Below are 6,447 nucleotides of genomic sequence, written 5' to 3'. Positions count from 1 at the left end.
GTATGATCAGGTAGCCAACACATTTCTATCCTTTCCATAAAGCAAGGAACCTGCAGCTATAGTGCTGTGCTGCTCACTAAAGGACAGTAGGGATAACACTACCTACTCTTGCCATACCACACTTTTGTTCCTTTTCCCATATGCCCCCCCCCCTATTTCTGTGCAGCACCACATGCTCTTTCCAACTACTTGTTACTGCTTTTATAATGGACATGCTGGACCAGTCTATCTGATATGCCTATCAATCATAACATTGTTTTTGAATGCTATTTATAATTTTGCTAATTAAGTATTCACCTGATGCTTTTTACTTTACCTTTCTTAGGGCTCTTACTCACTAGCGTTCTGACCTGCACTCCCCTGCGTTCCGTTTTCTGGCGTTCAGACGCAGGGGAGCGCAGGAATAGACGCATGTCATTATTTCAAATGGGGCTGTACTCACTCAGGCGCGTGTAGGCGCCGAACGCAGGGAAAATGCAGCATGTTGCATCTGAACCTGCGTTCGGCGCCTACACGCGCCTGTGTGAGTACAGCCCCATTTGAAATAATGACATGTGTCTATTCCTGCGCTCCCCTGCGTCTGAACGCCAAAAAACGGAACGCAGGGGAGCGCAGGTCAGAACGCTAGTGAGTAAGAGCCCTAAAACCCATGTTCCTGTATGAGGGGGCTGCCATATTTGTGCAGTTTGAGTCCGTTAGCATTAGAAACTTTAACTGACAGGCTGAGATGGGACAGTCAGGTTTAGGAACTTCAAGTAACAATTACTTACAAAAGCAGAACTATCAGTAAAAAATAACTTTTAATGTAGATTAATATTTTGAAATATTTTAGCGTCACTATCGCTTTAATGAGCTGCTGCTTTATAGCCGATTGTGTACAACTGGGCAACATTTCTAGCAGATGTTTTTACTTATTTCTTCTGCACCTTTTTGTTCCAGTTGGTATTCCTTTTCTGCCCCCACCAATTCAAAATGCAGGTTATGCACTGTTGGAAATATTAATGTTAATACACTTAATCTCATTGTGTTTGGGGTATCCTTCAATGGGTTGTTTCCCTACCAAATACATTTTATAATAAAGCCGAGATTTGTTCAGCAGGATCTTGTTGCTAGAGTCCTAATTACCCAAACAAATATTTAACCCACCAGCAAGTGGTTTGAGTGAGACGGGAATAAGAGTAGAAATGGAAAGACTTAAAAAAAAAAAAAAAAAAAAAAAAAAAAAAAAATTGTAGCCTTGGCTGTTGGGGTCAGTGTCCCCTTTTAGAGTTGGAAAGAGTCAGAAGATGGCAAACAACTAATGAATTAAAGTGCATTCATATACTTTTTTTTTTTACACACTCCTACCACTATAAGAAAAAAAAATAAAAAATCTTTAGTATGTAAGTCCATGTTCCTGACTGAAAAGGGGGAATTCCCCCAATCCGTACGTTGTGAATGCATCACTTTTACTTGGACAAATACTAGATATGACTGGAGAACCAATTACTTGTTCAGTGATTCATTTATTCAAAGTTGCAACTTTGAATAAGTGAATCACTGAACAAGCAATTGGTTCTCCAGAGTCATATCTAGTATTTGTGAATGTTTGAAGGTCTGGCGGTGCCTTACTCTAAAGGTGAACCATATACTACTAAAATAATGAAAGGATCACATCATCCAAGAATAACACTTTTACTTGGAAGTGGTCAGAGCACAACTGCACCTCCCTCCTCAATGCTCCCATTCTAACAAGTTGTGTGACTATTTGCTTTAGTAGCCACTGAGTGCTTGCCTAAAGTACTGTCTTGCATTAACAGGGCATTCATTTGAGGAATAAAACCTAATGTTGGTAAGGCCTCACCCTGAGGGTTTAGTGCAGTTTTGGGCTCTGGTCCTTAAATGGGACCTATTAAAATTTTAATATAAGCATCATGCTGAAATAAAAAAAAAATTCTAAATACCAACAATTCTGTACCTTTTCTGACTATCTTATCTTCACCATTTCTCTGTCAGCATCGGTTTCTCTTCATTCTGTCTTCTTGCAGACGTTTGGTGTCAGCCATTGACAGATCCAATATACCTTGGGGGGGGGGGGGTTCCTTTTCTAGATGTATTAGAACATACTCATCTTCATTCCAGTACAAACAAAACAACTGGCACAAATTGTGCATGTAGAGAGACAGGATTTCTGTTGATTCCAATAGTGAGCTCTAATGCATCTTCTAGGCAAAATGAGCCCTCTATAAAATATATTGCATTCAACTGTCATTTAAAATCAGACTCCCAACTCCTGCACAAAGAGAGACAGATGCTGAGAGGGGGGAGTGAAGAGTAACTTTATTTCAGAAACTGTACACCATTTAATTGATATTTAAAATGTCTTATTTTAGTATGAAGCTTATATGAAAGTCTTTTTTTTTTACGATAGTTCACCTTTAAAGGAGAATTCAACCTGTGGGGAAAAAAATCAGTACCCCCTGCCTCCAGGGAAAATGCCTCATACTCCATACTTACCCCTCGGCGCAGATTGTTCAAGAGAAATTCCACACATCCATCATTCCAGTTCCTTGGTAAGATGGCCGAGAGATCGTCCATTTCCGTGTAATTCTGCCCATGCGCAGTTGTCGCAAACCAGCAAACTGCTCCAACTGTGCATGTGCAGAAATAACGATTTCCCAGTCCGCTTACAGAGGACGCGGAAGATGGATGCGTGGAACTTCACTGGAAGAATCTGCGGCGAGGGGTGAGTATGGGGCATTTATCAAAGGGGGCTCTACCTGTGGTGGAGGGGTACGGGTTTTTTCCCCCCACATGTTGCATTCTCCTTTAAAAAGGATATTAATGAGCTGGAGAGAGTGCAGAAATATGCAACTAAAGAGATGGCCAATTTAAACTATGAGGGTAGACTTTCAAGATATGGGGTTATTTTGTATTGAGAAAAAGCACTTGAGTTGAAATAAATCCTACTTCTGCCACAACAGTAATAAAATCAAAATCCTTCTGCAACAATAGAATTAAGACTTTGTACTTCTCAATGTACTAAGCTTTAGTGTGGTGTGATTGGACAGTTTGCAGCAGGTTCAAAGCTAAATCTCCTGCAAATTGTCCAGTTCTGCTGCACAACCAGTGGCATGTCGTCAGCGGATGGATCATGATAATCTGTTCGTAGAGGTGCTCTGGTTCTTCTGTGTTGCAGTATTGAAGATAACTAGTGCATCAGAGTGGATGCAACTGTTATAATGTATTCCACTCTGCAGTTTCTCAATTGTTATAGGAGTATTGAAGATAAGAAATGGGGGATACAAATGTTTTTTGAGAGAGCTCTGTGGCTCCAGCACCTATGACATGGTGGATGCAAAGGGCACAAGGACAGGAAAGTCAACTTATTTTCTTCTGCATGCTCTTCCTTATCAGATGAAATTGGATGGCAGTTGTGTCTAAAAGTCATGTGCATTAACAGAAATATTCACATATTTAAATCCAGAATGGATATTGTGCTGATATGCTACTCTTATATGGATGTCTAACCTATCAATTGTTATTCCCACAGTCATTAATCACTGGTTTTGTTACAGCTTTTTGAGTCTTTCCTTTGGTTTGTTCAGTAATGTTAGCGCTGCAAATTCAGTACTATTGTGAAACGGACTATAAATTTGGGTTATACAAAATCTAGGGGTTGTGGAAGCACTCTTAAGGCTTAATCAAGGTATGTTTAAGTATAATGGAAGTACTGCTTACAATGCACTTCCCTGGGCCCGTCTCATAAGCAATTCAGTATAAATGCAAGTGCATGTATTTACAAAACAGGGGTTTTTAGTTACAAAATTATGAAAATTATTCCTGTGGTTTTTAATAGCACCCCATACCCACCCCCTCATACTAATGGTGGTCCTATGCTTTTAAATATGGGCGTTGGTTTGGGCAATCTTTCTCTCTTAAAAGCCCTTATGGGCGGGGGAGGATTTAGCCTTCAGACTGAAACCAATGTTCAACACACAGTGAATACAGGTAATGCTATTATGCAGAGAACCAAGTCTTTTTATACTATGACCTGAGATAAATAAATTAGGGACCGCCTTATGGGGTTTACCTTGACGTGGTTTGGTGGCTTTTCAACTTTATGATCATAATTTTGTAACTAAAAACCCCTGTTTTGTAAACACATGCACTTGCATTTATACTGAATTGCTTATGAGACAGGGGCCCAGGGAAGTGCATTGTAAGTAGTACTTCCCTTATACTTAAACATACCTTGATTTAGCCTTAAGAGTGCTTCCACAACCCCTAGATTTTGTATATAAATTTGGGTTACCAAATATGTAGGCTTGTGCCTTATTTGGCCATGTGCACACTGCAGCTGCGACCCAACTTTCCACCATGGTTGAGAGACTCCTGATCAAATATCCAGTTGTAGGAGAGTGTCTGGGTCCAAACATAGGCCAACAGCTTGGCCAAGGTTGTAGATTATTGACAGGCAATATATCACTGGCATTACATTTGGCCCAAGTAGTCAAAAGGGCCACACATTTCATATTCGTTTAACATAATACATTTTAATAAAGATTAACATTCATTCAGCAAACAATTATTGAAAGATGCATCCAAAGGTGGAATGTGTACAAATATTTCAGAGCACACCATAAAATATATACAGGCAGCAGACAAATGCTTCCAACAAATGGGCACAAGGGGGTGCTGCAGCCCCTCAGATACCTGTTGAAGGCCCCCCCCAAAGAAAGCATAAAACAAAATGCACACAAAAACTTTATTTTTACAAGACTATACTAATTTATATACACATTTCAAAGGCACATTGTTGCTACCTTTCCCTTTAAATCACAGTTGTTACAAAGAAAGAGAAAAAATATTTTATTGTGCCTCCAGCTTCAAACCTGTTACAACTGCAGACATATCAAATGAGAAAAAGCCTGAGTGCCAGACTTTAAAGTGGCACAATTATTTACTTTGAAGTAAATCTTTACTTCAGTGATCATTTGGGAACTTCATGTTCTCCAGACTAAAATGGCCGGCATCATGGTCCTCCATGAGCCCAACTGGGAAACTGCTGCAAGGAAAGTTGTATGTAACAGTTTCTATGGGCAATGAAAGACCAATAGATAAATAAAACAACAGATCCTCCACTACCAGATTGGCTGCCAATATCATGTAGCATAAGTGAGTCTATAAAAATTTAAAAGAAAAATAAATCAGTGCATCAATTTGTTGATCAAAATACAAGGCTGAACAGAAATACATGAAAATAAAATATATATATTATACACAACGTTTGGCAGAAAATGTAAAATAAACCATATTTTCACAACAATATTGTACATAATCAATTTCTTAATAAAATGTTCCTTAGATTATTAAAACAAATCATATCTGCATATTTTTAGAATGAAAAACAATAAATTTTGAGCAGCTGCAAATCATGGCTCAGTGTTGTCTGTCAATCATTTCATTCCATAATCCTTTAACCCACCCACAGCGGGACACCGAGAATAACAACATCCTAAATATGTCTTATTTGAAATGTTCCATCATTTTGAAAAACAGAATATCTGTACATTATTATCTGTATTGAAGAAACCCACAGTGTGGCTATTTCTCCAATGAGTTTGTCAAGGCTACAGTACTGAGAGGGGCATAGTCTGTCTGTACTGGAACGACCATTCACTCAAAACCAAAGCTAAATAACTAAGATGTATTCTGCAACCTCTCTAATGATTTCCAATCCCTTGAAGAGTCATGCATTAACAGAATGAAAGGCTCAAGTGAACCCTACTGTAGATAAAACGAATGTTCTTTATATAGAACGATGTCTAGCTTACACGTGAGGTCAGTTGGTATATGCTATTATTAGTGGTGCAAACCAATCTTTACCAACTGCCAACTTTCTGGGCTTCACTACGGGAAGCCTCCAATTATGCAGAAACAAGTAAAAAAAAGGTCCATTTATACACAGATTTGTTCAACCAAATGTTTAAACTTCTAGCAATGTTGAAGGGTCAGGCCAGCCAGTGTAATCACATATACAAACAAAGTCTTCCAGGAGAACCTCAAAGATACAAGTATTGTGAATTTCTGCACCATAATGCTTTCACAAAACTGCAACTGTAAAGGTCCAGTTGGTTGACGGAGACCCAAAAACAAGCATTTCAGTGGTAGCATTTCCCACATTACGGTAGAATTACACGGGTGATTTCAGTCCAATCTGCCGCGCTGCGCAAACACGCAGGCGTCAAGTCGGATGTGAAGGAAATAAGGTAAGCAACAGGAACGTCGGATAGTGCACCAGACGCTGCACCTGCATCAGACAGTTGTGTTGCGTTGGATGAGCGATGCGACTTCATCCGACATTTCCATCTCTTACCTTATTTCTGTCACAAAAATGTAGTTTTATCCAAACGATCTCCACCTGTGTAGCTCACCTTCCTACTCAGGCCACACCAGCCAGGCCAA

The sequence above is a fragment of the Xenopus laevis genome, chromosome 4L (genome assembly GCF_017654675.1).
Source record: "Xenopus laevis strain J_2021 chromosome 4L, Xenopus_laevis_v10.1, whole genome shotgun sequence".
In the NCBI taxonomy this organism is placed as follows: Eukaryota; Metazoa; Chordata; class Amphibia; order Anura; family Pipidae; genus Xenopus; species Xenopus laevis.
The sequence above is the reverse complement of the archived record's forward strand: the minus strand, read 5'-3'. Positions refer to the sequence as shown.